The sequence below is a fragment of the Rousettus aegyptiacus genome, unplaced genomic scaffold (genome assembly GCF_014176215.1).
Source record: "Rousettus aegyptiacus isolate mRouAeg1 unplaced genomic scaffold, mRouAeg1.p scaffold_m13_p_17, whole genome shotgun sequence".
In the NCBI taxonomy this organism is placed as follows: domain Eukaryota; kingdom Metazoa; phylum Chordata; class Mammalia; order Chiroptera; family Pteropodidae; genus Rousettus; species Rousettus aegyptiacus.
In genome coordinates, this window is record NW_023416292.1 from 24,267,023 (window position 1) to 24,286,842 (window position 19,820).

The following is a 19,820-nucleotide window of genomic DNA, read 5'->3' on the forward strand; positions in this document are numbered from 1 at the left end:
CGCCAGGCACTGGGCCCGGAACCCAAGTGCCAGGATCAGGTCCTAGATGCTGCTTCTGTTGGAACAAGAGGCCACTGCTTTTACACTTGAAAAATCACACTCAAAAATGTCAGTTCCATGAAGATGTTTCTGGCTTTAAGGAGTTGCTGGCAGCGCCCTGTCTCCTTTGACCGCCATTCCACCAGTAGGCTGTTGACCTCTGCACGCCGGGGCGGGGGCCTTGCTCAGGAAGTGCCGAGATGTGGAGGTGGGTGCCGGTGTCCTGGGCCACAGGGCCAGAGGCAGGTTTTCTCCCACAGCCTGCTCCCAGTGGCACCTGTCACCAGCCAGGGCCAAAGCCAGCCTTTTCTCCACTGTGAGCATCTGAGCAATGTCCCACAGCAGGGAGAAAGGGGGACAGAGCCAGACCTACCTTCTCCCCCATTGTTTCCAAATTTGGCTGTGCCAAATGTTTAAAATTTCGTAACTCTAAATCTTGAAATGTCACTAATGAAGAACTGTTTATTCAAACAATTTGCTTTTTTGACTAGAAAATAGTAGAGCGCTCGTAGGGGCGTCCAGCCGTACCCCGCCCTGTAGGGGAGAACGGCCGCACCAGGCCCCTGCGGCCCCGGCTGTCGGGCCGCACTGCATTAACCAGCTCGCTGGCCAGTGCAGGGGGCACTGCACCCTCGTCCTCCACGGGCCAAGAAACTTCCAGAAGCATTAAAAATACAGGTGAAGTGTTTCACTTCTCTCCAAGCGGGTAGAGTGAGTTGGGTTTCGTCCCTTGTTTTTAATTTATTCCATAATTATGTTTGTGCTTTGTTTTGTAAACAGTAATGAAATTTTAATTTTGTCTGAAAGGGGAACTTTGATCCAGTCTTTCAAGAACTGTTCCATTTTTAGTTTCTTGTTGAGGGGAAAAAATGTTACCGATTAATCTGTTTTGAAATACTTAGGCATTCTTTGAGTTGTAAAATCGTGATGCAGGGATTTGTGAGTGAGACTCACGTGTGAAAGGTGACTTCGCCAGTCGGCGCGGGCGGAGGAAAGTGTGCATATGTACATAGGATGTAAGTAACCTTCATGCCGTCGTGCAGTGCCTTTTAGATGTTCCGCTTTCTATAAAGTCCAAATTTTTGCATATATATTATATATATGATGTAATGTTATAGAAATATATGTATAATATACATATTTTTTCCAGGGGTATCTGATAGCTCTGTATTTTGTTATGGAAGTTGAAAGAAAAAAGTATTTTACCTCAAAAATTAAAGTTAAATAAAAAAAATACTTTTAAGCAGCGTTTGCGGAGTGCTGGTTGTGCGGCAGCTTGCCCTGTGGCGCCTGCCACACCGCCGACGGGCCAGGAGGGGTCACCGGGACAGCTGGGGCACAGTCCACGGGGCGAGTTTTACCTCGGGCTGGTCTGAGGACGGTGAGCGCTGGCGGCGCCCGGGCCGAAGGGTGCTTCATGGGCTCGGTTTCGATGGATCGTGCAGAGCAGGCGGGTCCGTGGAGACGGCCCGGGTCAGGGGCTGCGGGGGCTGTGGACGGGGGCTGCGGATGCGTCACCTTTGGGGGTGACGAAGTGTTCCGGGTCGGTGGCGAATTGCCATCACTGAGGGTGGTCTCGCAGCGGGCGGTCCCTGACCAAGCCCCGCAGAGGACCCCGGTGACAACAGGTGTCACCGGACCCCTTCAGGAAAAGGCGCCCCCCCGAGGGTTCCCACCCCTGAGATGTGGAGTCACAGCCAGGTCCAGGTTGACTTCCGTGACGGTCCCAGAAGAGGGCTGAGGAGGCCGTGCTGAAAGGCAAGCCGGGCGGGTCCCCGAGGGCCTGGGGGTGCCCGCACAATGACTTACTCTGCCTGCAGTGGCCGTCCCCAGTATTTGTGAAGGACTCCTGGCTCGGCCAGTGCGCAAAGGCCATTGCCCCGAGGACCCGGGGCGCCTGCTAGACGAGTGTCTGCCCCACTGCCGGCCGGCCTGGTGGGAGGAGGGCGCGTGACCGGCTGGCGCCCCCGGGCAGAGTGGAGGGGCGGGCGGCCCGCCCCGGACGGCGGCCACGCGGCTCCCAGCCAGGATCCCAGGCGTCTGGCCCTGCCGCCCTGCCCACCGTCCTGGGCATAGATGTGGTGCAAACTCTGGGCGACGGTGGGCGGGGCAGTGTCCAGGTGGGCCAGCGGCCGGAGGCGGGCACGTCGCAGGAGCCCGGGCGTCACTGGGCTGCTGGACGGAGGCGGACGGGGCACGGAGGAGGAGGACGCTGTCCCAGGCATGCGGCCCAGCGCCCCGCTGTACCCCGCAGCCCGCTCCCACCGCCGTGGGCAGACATGGAAGCCCTCTGTGCCTCAGTTTCCCGACTTGATAGGACTGTGAGGCTGACATGGTGCCCATAAAGCTATGCGACCCAAAGTCCCTTTTCAGCGAGGTGACCGAGGCGTTTCTGTGCGGCCTCGCCCTCCTGCCGTGGTCCTGTGCTCTGGGGCTTTGAGCATGCGCGTCACCCCCTCTGGCCGCGCCCACACTGGGACCCCTCCCCCTTTCACAGGTGAGGCAAGGAGGCCCACAGCGACACGGGCCGGCCCCCTGGCTGAACACACACTCCCCCCGTTCATTGCCGGAATCGGAGGCTCTGGCAGGACACTTCTCCCAGCCTCTAAGAATCCGACTGCAGAGTTGGGGTGCTGTGGGGGACCCCATCTGGAGGGCAGCAGGGGAGCCAGCACTTAGCTGCACGACCCTGAGTGACGGGGCCCAGCGGCAGTGGCTTCAGGACCTGGGGTTCCGCCAGGCGACCGCGGGGAGGGTGCAGCCCAAACTCGGGCTGAGACCGGGAGGGAAGGCCTGCAGCTGCCCCGCACAGGTGGCCCTCAACCCAGATCCCCGGGGCCCGAGGGCCAGCAAGGGAGGCCGCCTGGCCGCTCCCCCCGGAGTCCAGCGGGCGCGGGGCTGCTCTAAGGAAGCGGAGCTCCTTGAAGCCAAGGTCCTGGCTGCGGGCAGGGCCCTTTGTCCCGCTGTGTCAGGAAGACTTCCAGCCTAATCTGAGAGCCGTAGGTGCTGTCCTGTGTTCTGAGCTGTGTCTTCTTTGTGTGGTTTTCACCCCCTGGACCTCAGAGCTGACTAGAAGGGGAGGGGCGGGGAGGAGACCCCCAGGTGTGTGGCTGCAGGCCATCTTCAGAGTATCACGGGTAAAGGGCCTTCATGGCGCTTCTCCCAGGCCTGGCCCGGCTGGGAGAGATCTTCATCCGCCCTGTTGAAATGCGGGTCCTCTGCCGACCAAGCCCTCCGGCCCGCGGTGACGGTAGCACCTGACATTCGAGCAGTCTCGTCCCTTGACCTGCACTGACTTGTTCGATTCGCGGAACTAGCCCTGCGGCAGGTGCTGTGGCCATCACATCCGCAGACGAGGGGCACAAAGGTCACTTGGTGAGGCGAAGCAAGGCCCGTCACCGAAGGGCCACACAGCTAGTGAGTGCCCTAGCGAGTGACCTAGCCAGGCTCGCCCACAGCTTCTGACTCCAAAGTCCAGTTTCTTCCTCACACACCTGCCTGCCTCTCAGAGATGACGCAGAGGCTGGAAGGAGGGGGCAGGGTTGGGCTGCTCTAAAGAGGCCCCCCACCTCTCTAAGGAGACCCCGTGGAACCCTCGCGGCCGTGAGCTGTCCGCGCCGACGGCAGGTGCGGGAGGAGAGGCACGCCTCCCTCCACGCGGCCGCTCCCTCGGGAGTAGCCCGGCGGCCGTGGGCTGGGGACATGGCCTGGGGAAGGAGACTGAGCCCCTCCCAAGGGCTTCTACAGACCAAGGTGGGAGGGTGACCCCAGGCAGGTGATCCCCAGCCCGAGGGAGGGCACGGCATCTCGCTCTGCCCCAGAGTCCCCCACAGAGTCAGCACGGCTCCCCGGCATTTAGCCGAGCAGAGGACGCCCTCCCCTCTCCCCTGCACTGAACCCTCTGGGGGCCCGGTGCGCCTGCTTCGGCCTCCCTCCCGGCCCTCTGCGCCCACCATGTCTCTCCCAGCTTCTCCCCCACCCCCACCCCACCCCCCTCCGCCCTCCTCCTTCCTGACCTGCGCGGCCTTGGCCTCCTGTGTCCAGGCCTGGAGGAAGCATGACCAGTGTCCTGGCTTGTCTGGAACGTGTCTGGGAAACTGCTCAGTGCTGGGGACGGTGGCCCCACCCGGAGGCAGGACACTGCCTGAGGTCCAGCCCGAGGAGCCCGGCTACAGGGGGGGGGTTGGGCACAGCTTCCCAGTCGGACCAAAGACGAGACATGCCGCCCGCACACGCAGACACACGCGTTCACGGGGACGCCTGCGTCTCCCAAACAGCCCACGCAGCCCCAGAGCCCGACAACGCGGGCTCACACACCCACGTGCCCAGACGGAGGTGTGAGTAGACACAGAGGCACACGGGATCCCGGCCACACGCTGGAGACACAGACCCCTGTGCAGAGACAGACTCCACGGAGGCCCAGACACGCGGACTCCGCACAGGCACAAGGCGGCCTTCTGCACCCGCAAACCCAGAGCCGCCTTAGAAACTTAGAAACGCCCGCAGGGTTGGTGGGTGGGCCCAGCCCTTACCAGCACTCCCCTCCATCCTTCTCATGGGGGTGCACCAGGCCCGCCCTGTCTCGGGGGCCGCTGGGGGGTCCGAGGGAACGACCCCTCCTCCACCAGCAGCGTCTCTGAAGGGCTCTCTCCTTCCATCCACTGGACTGGCCGGACGGGCCTTCCCGGAACCGGCCCAGTCCCCCGGCCCTGGCCCCGCTGGGGGAGGCAGAAGGGCCTTCTCCTTGTCCTCAGGGAGGACACAGCACCTGCTCCGCACCTCCGGCCACCCCGGCAGCCCCCAGGGACTCCCTGCCGGCTTCAGGTCAGGTGGCTGCAGGGGCACAGTGAGGCCTGCGGGGCCATTCGGGGTGATGAGGCCCTGACATGGTGTGCCAGCGTCTCTAGGCTTGGGACTTACTCAGGTATGTAAAACAGCCACTAGCAGCCAGACCAAGAACCCGGCCTGAGGCTTGGCGGGCACCTTGCTGCGGTGAGGGCACCCGTGCCCGGGCCCCCTCCACCGGCTGGCACCCCCGTCATGGCCTCAGGACAGGGATGGGGGCCCCCCCGCCCTGCCAGGCCCCTACTGCTGTGTCGCTGTGTCAGGGGACATTAGGGGGCTGATCGCCCCAGGCACAATTGCTGAACTTGAAGTTGGGGTTTTGAGGACGGTGTAAGGTGTGCCCAGGCTGCCCATTGCGAAGCCAGATGGGGGTGTGGCCTGGGGTGCCCCCGGCCTCTCCCCTTGGGGGTCACTGTCCGGCAGCCCCGACATCGGGTTCTGTGCATAGGATGCACCAGAGACACTCAGAAGAGCAAAGGGAAAGGCTGGAATTGGTCAGGGGACCCACCCCCGGCCCCAAAGGGCACTAGGCCATTTGCCAATGTCTTGGGGAAGAAACAGGATGCCCAGGGCTACCCCAGAAGCCGCCGCCTGTGCAAGCACCTGGCTTCCTAGCCCCCGCTGGTCTTCCCCACAGTGTGACTTGGCCCTGGGTGGGGGGCCTGTGATGGGTGTGCAGGAATGTGAGAGGAAGTGGGCAGGGACACCGGGGTGGCAGAGGACAGAAGCAGCTGCTCCAGTGGCGAGGCCCCGCAGCCCAGGAGGCCGTCCTGGGAGCTGGGATGGTGGGGGGTGGTGCAGAAGGGCCTCGAGCCTCCTCCGGAGGTGGCCCTCCCAGGACAGCTGCAGAGGTGGGGGTGGCTTGGGGACCCCGTGGAGTCAGGGCCTGACTCCACTCCGAGGTCTTCATGGGGGGCGCAGCCCGCCTCCCCTCGCCTCAGACCTCTGGGCCTTGGCATCTTTGCTCCCGACTCAGGGGCTCAGGTGGTCCTGGTTCCGGCTGGGTGGGGCGGAGGGGAGCCTGGCGGGGATTTCTGGTTCCAGGCCTGGGGGGACAAAGGGAAGGGCCTGGGCTGCCCAGGCAGGGGCAGCCCCTGCTGCTCAGCTGGTGGGACTGAGATGAAGCCACTGAGGGCCCCCCCCCCCTCCGCTTGGCAGGAGCAGGGAGCCCTGGCAGGCGGGGGAGGGGAAGCGGGGCCGTCAGAGCCTGGCGGGGCGGGGGAGTCAGTGTCCAGCTCCGAAGCTTTGGGAGGGGGGCTAAAGACAGACAGACAAGGAAACAAAGTGACAATGAGAGGCAGTGACAGGGACAGCGACGACAGAGGCCACGTGGCGTGTGGACACAGGAGCGAAGACGGAAAGGATCCGCCAGTGGAAACCGAGCCGGAAGGGGGCGCCCCAACCGGAGAACAGAAAGTGGGGGGCCCGGAGGGGAGAAGTGGCGAGCGACGACGGGAACCTGAGAGGGCGGAGGGAGCGGAGACCCGGGGGGCCGAGCCGGGCGCTCCAGACACCCCACTTCCCACGCCCCCGGCCCGCGTCTCTGTGGAGGGGCGGGGTGCCCGTGCTTTCGGCTGCCCTTCGGGACGCTCTGGGGTGTGGCACGGGGTGTCAGGCTTGGATGTCTACTCCAGCGAGGTACGCGAACCTTTCAAGCCGCGGCGCCCCGCCCTCCGGGATCGCGCGGCGGGCAGCTGCCCCCGGCCGCCGGCGAGGGGGGCGCAGAGAGAGCCGAGACCCGGCCCGGGACTGACGGAGCCTGGGGGCGGGCTGCGCGGGCGGAGGAGGGAGGCGGAGGGCGCTGGGGCGGGGGTCGTGGCCTCCCCAGGCGGGAGCGCTGGCCTCGAGGGCTGAGCCGCGGGGGGCAGGTGGGGCCTTCTCCGCCCCCGGCACCGGCTCTGGGTGCAGGTGCTGCGGCGGAGGGAGCCTGGGTGCCCTGGGGTTCCGATGAAGAGAGGACTCGTCCCCCGGCCCTCCCCAAAACTCCGGGGGGCGGGGAGGAGCTTGGCCCCACCCCCCGCTGCCCGCCCCCCACCTGAGCTGCTTTAGCCGACAGGCCTCAGGGGGGTCAGGGCCAGCACTCTGCACCTGGGGCTGAGCTCAAGGGCAGACCGCAGGCTTCTCGCGGAGGCCGCGTTGGTGGTGGGGGGTAGCGTTTTGTATAAAATGCGCCCCCCCTTCCCGCACCACCACCACCACCTGAGGCTCTCTGGGCTGGTGGCTCCGCTCTGATCTTTGCGACCCGCCATCCCCCCGACCCACCGCCCCGGGCCACCCACCACCTGCTCCTCCGTCCCTCTGACTCCCTCTCTTGCTCGCTGACTCGAGGTATCTTCCCGCCGCCTCCGTATTTAGAAACAGCCCCGGTTTCCCACGGAACGGGTCAGGCCGTCCCAGACCAGACTCGGTGGCACCCAGCCAATCAGATTATGCGGAGCTCAGCCGGCCCCCGACAAAGCGACTCTGGGCGCAAGTTTCTGGTTGCAGAGAGGCAGCATCGATCTTGAACGCTGGACGCTGGACTTGCTTTTCCTTTCCGGGGGTGGGGGGGTGGGGATGGGGTGTTCCTGTCTTCCTCGTCCTGTCTGTATTCTGCTTTGGGCCTGACTCTCTGGCTTCCCGCACTGTCCACTGGTCATTCTTCTGGCAAAGAGCCCACTTCTCAGGCCTAGAAGGAGCGGCTCCTTCAGAGCCCAGAGCCTCCTGCCAGCCTCGCCTCTCTGCTCCCACGGGTGGCCCTGGCCGTCCTGCCCCGGCTGATGACAGCCGAGAGCGGAGTCAGACAGACCTGTTCCCGTCCGGCTCCGCCACCCTCTTGCCGGGAGATCTTATGTAAGACTCCTAATCTTCTGAACCTCAATTTCCTCAGCTTGCAAAACAGATAGGAACCCCCACCCCCCAAGGGTAATTGTAAAGACTCAGTGAAGTAACTTCTGACAATGGAAGTCCAGCCCGACACCAGGTGCAAGTGAGAGGCCAGGTTCATGTTCATGGGCCTCCGAAAAGGTACAACCCGCCCTGGGCATTTCCTCTGGCCCCAGGCTCTGGCACAAGGCTGGCTCAATGCTGTTCTCTCCTTTGCCTCTGTTAGATAATGGCCTAAAACCTACCTGTGTTGTAATGGGCACCTGGATTGGGCCAGAGGCTTTACCATATTAGTAATCGGGAGGGTGTGGAGGAGGTGACGGCAGTAATTGCCCTTCAGGAAACACAAAGCCCCTAAGAGCAGCCGCTCTGCCCATTTGGGACTGGGTTAGGGCCCGTCTGGTTTATGGCTCTCCGAGCTTGTGGCCTCAGGGCTGTGCAGCGCAGGTGAGCCCTGAGCACAGGTGCGGGGAGCTGGGAGGCGGGGGCGTGGGACAGGGAGGGGCGCCTCCCGCGTCCTCGGGAACATCAACGGTAAACACCAAGAGCCACGTTGGACAAGCAGGCGGTAAACACCAAGAGCCACGTTGGACAAGCAGGCGGAAGGCACACCTGCTCCTGGCCGAGGCTCCCTCCGTCGGGGGGGGGGGGGGGCACCACCAGACCAGGCGGGGCTTGCACGGGTGCGAGGGTCCCCGCCTGTCCCTGGAGACCAGAGTCACTCCGCCGAGGCTCCACCCACAGCGGCCCTGTGTATGTGTGTGGGGGGGAGGGGCAGGAGGGAGAGTATTGGGAGGCTACCCCGGTGGCTGAATGTTACATCTTGATTCTGGGTCTTGCAGAATCAAGTCCCCTCGTCACTTGGGAGCCGGCTGCGCTCCACCCGGTCCTCCACCCGGTCCTCGGTCCCGCGGTGTGAGGTGGGGCGTCAGCTCGCAGCAGGCGGGCTCCGGGCGTCTGCCCCACGCGGGCTCCTTCTCCACCCGCCAGGCCCTTGCTGGGCAGAGGCTCCGAGCCCCCCAGACCGGGAAGAGTCGCCCGGCAGCAGCGGATGGTCCCGTCTCCCCCTGGAACGTCACCTCTGCAACCCCCAGCCCCGGCCCATACTTTCGGTGTGAGACGGACGACAGGGCAGGAGTGGGCACGCCTGCTTCAGGGGAGGGGAAAAGGGGGACAAGCGGGGTCCAGAATGTCAGCCGCCACTTCGGAGACTGGGGCCCCGTGAGACACCTCTCCGGAGACGCCAGCAGCGTGGACCCGATAACCCTCCACTCGCCTTATCGTCCAGAGACCCCGGCTGTCGGCGCAGGCCAGCCAGGGACCCCAGGGGCGCCCGTCAGTTGACCTTCTGGGAAGGGAGAGAAAGGACCCCGTGACCTCTTGGAGTGGCCAGGTGGGCAGCCGACTTTCTGACACCGGCAGCTCCTTCTGCTGTGACCCCCGAGTTCTGGCTCCTCAGAGCACAACCCCCGCCACAGCGGCAGCATTGCCTGGGGGCTCGTGCGGAATACAGAGCTGGGGTCCCCCAAGTCCCGCCTTCGAAGAGCCCCGCGGGCGGCCGCGCTCCGCACCCACTCACTGGCCCGGGGCTCGCGTGCCCTGCAGACCTGCCCCGAGGAGTCCAGTCGAGAATAGCGCGGGCCTCGTGCCTGAGTGTCAGAGACGGGAACCCCGCGGCAGGGCTGCACCCCCAGCCCAAGGCACCTCCGTTGTCCTCCTCCGTCCACCATGGAGGGCTTTCTTCTCCTGGACAGAGGACGCCAGCTCGTGGCCCCGCCTCAGCTCCACTAAAGGCTGCAACTCAGGCACGACCCCCCCCCCCGTGCCTGTCACACACTGGGGTCACTCCCCACCTCACCGCCACCCCCCCGCCAACCCCAGGACCAGGGGACCCTTCCTTCCCCACCTGCATTCATGAATTCAGCAAATGTTTAGAGGCTCCAGGCTGGGATGGGCTCCGAGGAGCCAGCCAAACAAGGTGCTGGGGTTCCCGGCCTGGGGGGCCAACACCCAACGGTGTTAAACGCCTGGGGACACCAGCGCCAGCCTCGGCGCCCGCCGCTGATTCCGCCAGCGGTCCTTTCTTGAACACCCACGATGCGCTGAGTGCTCAGCTGGGCGCTTGGGACCCACCAGCGAAAAAACAGAGACGGCTGCTCTTCCCAGATGCCCAGTGCCCGAGGGACAGTGACTGTGGGTCATTAGTACCTGTCACCTCCTCCTGTGCCAGGTTTAGAGAGAGCCGATGAAAACTGCGCTTCCTCTGTCTTCCCGTGGGAAAACTCCAGTCCTGCGAAGCCTTGGAAGGGACCGTCCCTGCCTCCTTCTTTCCCGTGCCCCCAAGGTGGCCGTCGCCCCCAAGGCCGACGTGGCCCTCACTCCAGGCCCCCAGCGTGGGTCATGCACTGTAGCTGCTCAGCCCCGGGGGCCCCCGTCTGGGTGGGCCCCTCCTGGGTCCCAGGGGAGCCTCCGCCAGGTCCCCCACTCACGCTCCAGGGGTCCCGGAGGCCCTCCCGCCCCTCCCCATCCCAGGTCTGGCCCTCCCGGCCTGGGCCTGCAGAGCCCAGAGGTCCCCCGGCTCCCGGCAGACCCGGCTGTGGCACGTCATCCTGGAGCTGCCACGGAGGGAGCAGTTCCGCCACATCATCGCCTGGCAGCAGGGTGAGCACGGGGACTCGTCACCAAGGACGCGGACGAGGTGGCCCCTGCCTCCGGGGCCGCAGGAAGGGCAAGCCACAGACGAACTATGGCAAGCTGAGCCGGGCCCGCAGGTGGCGGGGGCAGCCCGAGCACCGGGGCGGGCAGAGGTCGAAGGAACGGGCTGTGGCTTCCTCCGGGCACCTCTGGTTCCCGCCGCTAAGCCCTGAGACTGGCACGTGGGTGCGGTCAGACGCCGTGCCTGTCACAGGGACAGCTGGTGGTCAGCCTTGCTGGCCTGGGCAAGGGAACCCGGCCGGGTCCGCGGTGGCGGGCCCTGCCTACCCTCCCGGCCGACCCTGTGCTCTCACCCCGTGGTTCCCCAGATGTTACTACAGCAAGAGGATCCTGTACGGGACCCAGGGCAGAAGGTTCACTTACAAGTTCAACTTCAGCAAGCTCGTCGTGGTCAACTGTCCTCCATGGGGGGTACAGGCACCGCCAGCCCCTCAGGTGCTGCTGGGGGGCCCTGCCCTGTTTCCGCCAGCCCTGGTGCCCGTGGGCGTGCGGACTGAGGTGGGCGTGAAGGAGGCCCCTGCCCAGCAGGCCGCCGGCACCCCCTCTGCCTTGGGGCCCATCAGCTCCCACGCTCTTCTCCCCACGTCCTGGTCCTTGAGTTTCCCGAGGGCAGAGTGGAGCCTTTAACCTCCCGTGACACCCCAAACACTCCCTGAGCGCTAGGCACCACCCCTGTGGTAGACCACGGGGGGGTGGGGGTGGGAGTGTGGGGGTCTCAGGCCCGAGTCCGGCGCGCAGGCAGCGCTGATTTGACAGTGTTTTGTTCGCCTCCCTGGTTGGGAAAGTGGGGGGCCCCTCCCCCACACTGGCCTCTCCCCGCTGCCCGTTCCTGCCCTGGACCGCGCCGCCGCCTCTGGCCACCGGGGCCTCTGAGGATGAGAAGTGGAGCAGCGGCAGTGGGCACTGCGAGTGCCTGGCCTGCGGACGGCTGAGGGAGCACGTGAGCCTCGCGGGCCCCACGCCAGAAGCTCCCTGGCGTTTTGTCCTGCCCTGAACGCCCACAGGGACATCTGGTCCGCACTGCCCCGTCCGCCTAACCCCGCGGGCCTTGGCCAGCTGAGGCAAAAGAATGATTGGCGATGAGGCCACACTGCCACTGGACCAGTGAAACGTGACGGTGCCTTTTAGGCATTAACGCGAAAACCAGAAGGAGAAATGAACATTGTGGGCCGTTTCAACCCAGGGACATGTCCCAAGGGTGGGCATGGTGGGCAGGACCAAAGGTCAGCTGACCACAGCAAAGGGCGATGCGTCACTCATTCATTCAACAAGCATTTCCTGGGCACCAGCCGTTCACCAGGTGTGGGGGTTCAGAGACGACAGGGGGCCCTCGCGATGCTCAGAGACTAGTGGGGAGCAGAGGCGGGAGGACCGCCGGGGCCAGGGCTGAGGTTCGGGGCAGCAGGGGCTCCACGGGGTGCGGGGAGGGAGCCGGGCCTCCTGGGGGCGGCCACACCTGAGCTCGGCAGCAAGTGCAGCAAGGCGCCCGGGCGGGGAAGTCCGTGGGCAGAGCGGAAGCCGTGAGTGAGGGTGGCGGCTCCGAAGAACTCCGGGTGGCCTGCCAGGACCGAAGCGAGCTGTGTGACAAGGGCGGGGGTGACAGGGGTCCGGTCACAGGGGACCTAGGAAGCCACGCTGCGGGGGTCAGACTTCATCCCAGGGGCAGGCGGGACCCAGGAGGGAGAGGCGGGCCGAGACCTTCCTCTTACAGAGAGGACCGGGGTCGGAGGTGGGGCCGGCACTGGGAGGCTCTGGGAGGTGCTGTCGGCTGAGGGTGGCAGGTGCACGGGACCACGGGGACCACGGCGGGCGGAGGAGGAGGCCCAGGAGCAGGGAGGCGGGCGGGGGGGGCGGCGGATAAAGGCGCTGGTCACTTGCTAGCTCTCAGTTCTTTCAGCAGACTTTTAATGACCTCGTGTTTCAGGTGCCAGGCCTTGTCCCGGGGCCGGGGACTCCGGCTGTCACAGACTCGCTGGCAGGAGGGGGTCGCAGACACTCCGTTAATGGTCCGGGGCACAGAGGCGCAGTGTCAATTGCGCCGTTACAGAGAAGTTCGGGGTGCAGAGAGCGTGCGGGGAGATTTTCTTGACAGCGTGACAGCGGAGCTGAGATTCAAAATGGAAGCAGGTGTCAGTCAGCTCAGCTCACAAGGAGGGAGGGAGGAGGGAGAACCGTGCTCCCGGCAGGGAGGGGAGGCCGGAGGCCAGGGCGGCAGCGCCGTGATCCCGGGAGAAGAGGCGGGACCGTGGGCAGAGGCCAGGGTGACAGGGCTGTAAGCTGGGGAGTGACAAGATCAGACTTCGGGAGGGATCACAGGGGCCCAGGACCCACCCGAGGCCCTTCTGCGGGGCCGCCCCCCATCCCCTGTTCTCTCGGGATGAGGTCCTTTGGCCTTCGCCCCGCCCGGTGCAGCTGGGGGCCTGGAGGTCCCAGCTCTGGGAGAGCAGGGTGCCTGGCTCGCAGCCCTGTGGGTGCAGGAGGCTGTGGGCGGGGCGGCCGGGGAGCTGCTGGGACAGGTCGGGCCCAGCTGAGTGGAGCCTGAAAGGCTCTGTTCTTCCTCCCCCACCCACCCTTCCCGCCCGGGGCACCTCTCCCTCTCTGGGGCTGCACCTGCCTGCCCGCTGCAGGTACGCACACCTGCCTGGGCCCCACGGGATGCCACGCAGGTCTAGGTCACCAGAAGGCTGGCAGCAGCCACTGCCCCACTGCCGGGTGGGGGTTCTCGAAGGCCGCGCCAGCCCCCGCCGCCCGCCTGGCTCGGAGCACCGGGGCCAGGACGGGAGCGGCTGCTGGGCGGGAGGCCGGGCCAGAGGACGGGCTGCGGCGGCGTCGGCGCCGGGGGCGGCCCGGGCGGGAAGCGTGGTGACTGCAGAGAGAAATGGGAAATGGGGGGAGAAAGAGAGGTCTGGGGGCTCTCACATGACCCTCTCTCTCTATGACTGGGCTTTGCCCCCAGCCCCTGCTCCCCTTTGCGCCCCCCCCCCACCCAAAGAGCTGCCCAGTTCCGCCTCCTCCGCTCTGACTGGACCGGCCCCAGGATCCCTGTACCCCCCAGCGGCCTGCCCTATTCTCAAGCTCTCCTGCCGGCTGGGCTGCGGCGGGGGTCTGGTAACAGACTCTTGTCCCGGAGGCCCGAGGGGCTGGAGGGAAAGGCCCCCCCCGTGGGGGCAAAGGGGCTCCTGGACCCCAAGGCGAGCTTCTCCTCAGAGTCTCACGGACTTGAAGCTGGGGGGAGCCCTGTGCCCCCCAACCCGGAGAACTTCGAAGCGGCGCGGCCCTCGGACCCTCCCCAAACGCACTGCTTGCCCAGTCCATCCGGGCGCCACATCTGCCATGAGGGGAAACGGTTAAATTCTGGCGGATCGAAGCGATGGAGTTGGGCCCCAGGGGGGCGGGGGCGCCATGGAGAAGCAGTGCGCCTGGGGAAACTGAGGCAGGGCGCCCCTGCCGCCACCAAAGCGCCAGCCCGGCACACGGAGCCTTGCAGAGGAGGCATTCTGACTTCTCGAAGCAGATGGGAATGAGGCTCCGCCATCTGCAGCCCACAGCCGCCCGGTGAGGGGCCGTCCCCCGCCCAGGCTGGGGCGTCGGCGGCGACTGGTTCCGAGGCTCGGGGCGACCCCTCTCTCCTCTGGGGCCTGTCCGCACCCAGGCTGCGGTCCCACCCCCCCCCACGCACTTCTCTCCCACCCCTCGATGCGTGTGGCCCCCCACGCGCCCACCTCCTCCCATCTGTTTCCCCAGACCCCAGCAAGTGGGCGGGGGACTGGGCTGGCCGCAGGCAGAGAGGGGCAAAGCGTCTCCTGGCTGAGGTTCGAACAGCACCCAAGGGCCCCGATGGGAGGGGCCTGGCCCAGAGCCCCAGCGCAGAGGAGCCGGCCAGTCTCCTGCTGCCATCATGTCCCGGGGGAGAAGCCACTCGGCTCGCAGGACACCAGTCTTGAGGACGGAGCCATCTCTGCCGCGCTCCTCCGAGGGGGGCAGGGCCCCTCCTGCCCTGAGTCCCGGGTGCTGAGAATGACCGCGGTGGCTGGGGGTGGGGAGACCGAGGGAGCCGGCCGCCCCGGCCCTGAGGCCAGCCGCCCGCTCGTCCCCTCCTCTGGGGCAGAGCCCGTCTCCACTTCCTTTCTCTGACCTGCGCAGGGACCAAGGAGGCACAGAGGGGCCCCTCGTCCATTGCTTGTCCCTGTCCCTCCTCCAGGCGGTAAGGGCGCTCCCCTCTCGGGGCTCCCTGTGCACGTACGTCACTTTCTGGGGCCTCTCAGTCCTTTGTGACAGGTGGGCCACTGTCACAGGGGAAGGGGACGGACAGACCCAGAGTAGGGCAGGACCAGGCCTCGCCCGACAGGAAGTGGGGAGGAGAAGGGACACAGCCTTCGGGTTCCCAAGCCGGACACAGGCTGGTGGGACAGCTTCCCATGCACCTCGTCAGTCCCCCGCCCTCCCCGGGGGCTCCCAGAGGGGACTCAGTGTCTCCAGGGCCCTTGGGGCTGCAAAGGAAACTCCTCACTTGCCCACAAAGCCACAGGCCCAGCCCCAGACAAAGACCCAGTATTTCAGCGGTGGGACGAGGTGCTTGGCCCCGTTCACAGAGGCCAGGGACAGGTCCCCATCGTGGCACCCTCCGCCTGGCCCCTCCTCCTCAGTAGTTCAAGGCCGCCGTGACCCCCCAGTGCAGACGATGCAAGATGCTTGTGGTCGCTCTTCTGGGAGTTCCCTTTGCGCTAGGTGAGCCCGGACCGGAAGCTCAGCTGCAGAGGACACACCCCCCAGGTGGTGGCTCTGCGCGTTGCGCATGAGCCGGCTGGGCCGCAGGACCCAGCATTCTGGGGAGTGTCCCGTGCGGCCCCAGATGCTGGTACGTCCCTGGCCCCCAGCGAGCAGGAGCACCTCCCCCGCCTCTCCCTTTGTACTGAGAGGAAGACGTGCCCTGGCTGAGACTCACTCAAGCGGAGGACGCTCGGGCAAGTCCAGGCTGTCCCGCGGCAATGGGACCCAGACTCCACCAGCGCCCGGACGGTGTCCGCTGTCCGTGTTGCAGGCGTGCCCTCTGGTGGCCGGAGCCGACACCTGCGGGCAGAAGCGCTCGGAGCCCTGGGCGAGGCCGGTGGGGGGCGCCGGGTGCAGCTCGCAGTGAAGGGTGCTGGGCACTCGGACTCCCCCGAGGGGGGCAGGCGGGGCACGGGCCGAAGGTTTGTGAAACCCTCCCCTGTAGGCTCCGCGCAGGTCGGGGGCAATCGCCGAGGGTCGGCAGGTGTAGCGTGACCACGCGGCCGGCCGGCGGTCCCTGTCCGGTCGGGCTGCCATCGGCCCCAGCCGGCACCCTCGGGTCGCCTGTGGCCGTCAGCCGCCCCTCCGGGGAGCGTGGAGCGCTACTCAGAGCAGTGCGCGCCAGGACAACTCAGCCCGGGTGCGTCACCGCGCCCCAGCTTGGACTCCATTGCAGCAGACGCGGGGACGGCAGCACCCCCTGCGAGAGTGCCAGGGAGTCAGGCTTCCAGGCGTCGTGAGTCTTACTTAGACTCTGAGGTCAAGTTCAGCCTCCAAACTGTGCAGGTCCAGGCGGAGGCGGGGACTCGCTCTGAATCGTGCCCTGGGCAGCCTGCCCTCCCTGGTTTCAGCGTTCCGTTCGCGGTGACCGCTCGGCGTGGGGGTTGGAGGGGCCCTTGGCACGCCCGGGATCGGGGGGGGGGGGGGGTGCTGTAGAACCAGAGGGAATCCGCCCGGTCCCCGTGCGCTGCTCCATGCGGCCACAACGGCCCACCTTCCCCTCCGTGCGTCCGTGTGGCACTGAATGGCTTACTGTCCGGTGCTGTCCCCCGATTGTCATTACTGTCGTGTCCCCATAAAGCCGGATCGTCAGGTAGGGCAGCGTCGCAGTGGAAGGTGCTGTCGCCGGAGACCGCCCGGGAGAGGCCTCGGAGACCTGACCGCAGACGCGGGCGCCACGCATGCGCCGCCCTGCGCTGCGCCGCGCTGCGCGGCGGGGCGGCCGCCCCTCGCCCTCGGCCCGCACCCCGGGCCCCGACCCCGCGCGGAGAAGAAATTCGAAGGCACACGCGCGCACAGAATTCAACGCGCATTTCTGAAATGCCTACTGTGCGCCGAACGCGGCGCCGCCAGGCGCGGAGGCGCAGGGCGTCCGCCCTTCGGACAGCTGTCGTCAGCGAGGTGTCACCGCAGAGGGACAGGCAGCCGCGCCTCGCGCAGGAGGCGGGCGGGTCTGCATGCGTTTGGGGGTGCAGTGGGCGGGGCGGGGCGGGGCGGTGGGCCAGGGGCCTGAGTGCAGACGCGGCCCTGGAGAGGCGAGCGGTCCTCACATGCCTTCGACAGTGAGTTTACGCAGAAATTTCCTTTAGTTTTCGTAGCCGGTCAGCCCATGTCGCAAAACCTGCAGATAAATCTTAAGAAGTCATTTTAATCCCCAAACGCAGGCGGCCAGGCAATACGTGCCAGGTGTCTGTCAAGTTTTCGAAACAGTGATGGCTCGATCGCTTTTCCACCGACCACTGCGTGGCCAACACGCGCCCGGGATGCAGTTGGGTCGCGTCCCAGCCCCACTGGAGCGGCCGTCCCGCTGAGACGCCATGAGTTCAACCGGCACGACTGTCCTGGTCTTGCGAATGTTCCTTATTATTTGCTTTGTAAATAAAATGCGTCCGCTGACCACGATCCTTTTTTTCTTTCCTTAAAGTACTTCCTTGAGTTAATAGTGGCATGTCGATGGCTTTAGCTGTGCACTGTCCCCCGCAGGGATCGTGCTGCTTTCAAAGCCCTGTCGGTGCGGCCTGTGCTCCGGGCCAGCCGCGCCCTGAGTCTTCACCCACGTCCGCTCGTCCAAGGCCCATGTGGCTTTAGGGGTAAGCGCTGTCACCGTCCCATTCCCTGGGCAAGGACAAGGGGCACAGGGAGGTAAAATGACCTGCTCCAGGCCGCGGTCCTGGTGAGTGGCAGGGCCAGGGCTCGGACGAGCCGCAGCCCCGCAGACGGCCCGGCGTGCTGGCCCCGGCGCCCGCCTCCTGCCACGTGGCAGGAGCAGAGTCCCGGCGCTGCTGTCTCCGGCGGCACGTCCTTGGGAACCGGTGACCGTGCTGCGTTCATCCGCTGCTCGCCCTGCGGGCTCGCCTCTTTCAAAAATGGGAGCGAGGACGACCTCGCGGATACGAAATTTTAAAGGTGCCTTACCTTCGTGTCTGGCAGCTGAGGATGGAGGGAGGGAAAGGCGTGAGGTCTCCGGGAAGTGCGGGCGGAAAGGGAGGAAGGACCCGCACACCAGCCTCGGGATCCCGGATGCCACGCGGTCTCTGGGCCGGAGGTGTCGCCTCCGAGTGACCTGCCACCCAAACCGCACGTCACCCCAGGCCACTGCCAGCAGCTTAGAGAGGAAGCCGGAGAATTCATTCACCACCCGGAAAATAAGCTATTCTGGGTGGCCAGGGACAGCAAGACCGTGGGGACCCGGACAAACCAAGCCCACTCACGCTGCCTCACTGAGGACAGAGAGCCACGACCCAGGACTGGGCACCACCACAGGGCTCCGCCTCAGGCTCATCCGCCCCCAGCCCGCTCCCAGCCCACTGGGCCAGTCCCAGGCCTCCCCCTGGGCGCCCACACTCCGCCGCTGGAGGGTGGCCGAGTGCGTGACCCGCTGCTCCTCCCTTTCTCCAGGAAACTCTGCTCATCCAGGACGGTGGCCTCCTGGAGGCACAAATGCCTCGTCTACATGCTGAGTCACCTGGGCTCTCATTGGCTGAGACAACTGCGAGACGGGAACCACGGCCATGTCACATCATTTACGTTGTCCTTGAGAGGAGGATAAGAAAGTCAGCCTTCCTCGAGTCCAGGTTTCCTGCGGGGGCCATGCAGGAGCTGGCCCGGTGGCCACTGGCGCCCAGAGGCCCCGCTGCCCCACAGTCCCGCCTCTGGGCTGCCGGCCCCACAGGCCCACTTCTGACACCGACGCCTCCTCGCCCATCCGATTTTGCCCAGATGCCCGTCTTGCCGCTGCCAGGGGGTGCCAAAGAGGGCGCCAGGGCTCTGCCCGCCCCACTGGGGCCCGGCCACGGGGTGCGGGGGCGCCTCGCAGGCAGGCCGGCTTCGGCGTGGATGGTCGCCGTGACGTGGGCCGTGACAGTGGCATTCGGGGTGGGGGCGCGACCCTGCAGCACACCAGGGACCGCGGCCTCGGCCCTGGAGTGGCACTGCGTGCCGCAGGCAGGGCTGCCGCCCCGCACGGTCGAAACTCGACTGCCCTCGGCATCCGCGGGCTCAGCGTCTGCGCGGTCGACGGGCCTCGGGGTGGGCGCCCAGGGCCCAGGGTGTCAGCAGCCCGCTGCCAGCCCGGGGCCTTCCCAGGCCCGGGAGGTGTCGGCGAACACGGCCCCGTGCGTCCTGTGCCGTGTCCTCACGGTAAAGTCAGCCAGAGAGAGAAAATTCAGGGAAGAGAAAACATTTCCTGTATTTATGGAAAAGAACAACAACAAAAACGCTTCTAGATGAACCCGCGCAGCTCGAACCCGCCTTGTCCCAGGGTCGGCCGCAGCGACAACCGTCGGCAATTGTCGCCGGCCTTCCCTCCCCCCCCCCCCCCCCCCCGGGCTCTCTAATACTTCCTCGCCGCGGGGGGCGGGGTCCTTTTACAGAAGGAAAGAATGAGAAGGGAGCGGCAGCTAGAGTGACACACGGTCGCACCCCGCTTGTTGCGCAGGGCGTCCCAGGCCTGAACCCCCCACGCCTCGTGATGGCGCCTGTTCTACAAGACTGGCCTCCGTCCCACCCTCCCTTCCCACGCCCGCCCCGCCGCCCACCTGCCGGGGGACCCTCACGGCCACCACCGCCGACCCCGCCCGGCGTCTCCTCGTCAGCCAGGTGCAGGCGCGGGGTCCCACGACCTTCGCGCTCTCCGCGAACATAGGGGTGCACATACCTTTTCGAATTAGTGTCTTCAGTTTTCTGTGGACGCACACCCGGAAGTGGGACGGCCGGGTCGCGGGGCGGGCCTGCCGCACTGTCCCCCGGAGGGGCCTGCCAGGTGCGGTCCCTCCAGCAGGGAACGCGGCTCGCTCTCCTCCTCGCCCTCGCCAGCGCCCGTCCTTCCCGGGTCATCGGTGACGGCCTTTCTGACCGGTGTGAGGTGATGTCTCGTTGCGGTCTTAATCTCTTCATCGATGAGTGACGCTGAGCATTATTTCATACATCTGTTGGCCACCCGTATTTCTTCTGTGGAGAAGTGTCTATTCAGATCCTCTAAAACTGCTTTTTTAATGAGATTGTTTGGTTTTCGTTTTATTCATTCATTCATTCATTCATTCATTTATTATGTTAAGTTGTAGATTCTGATGGAATCTACAAAATAA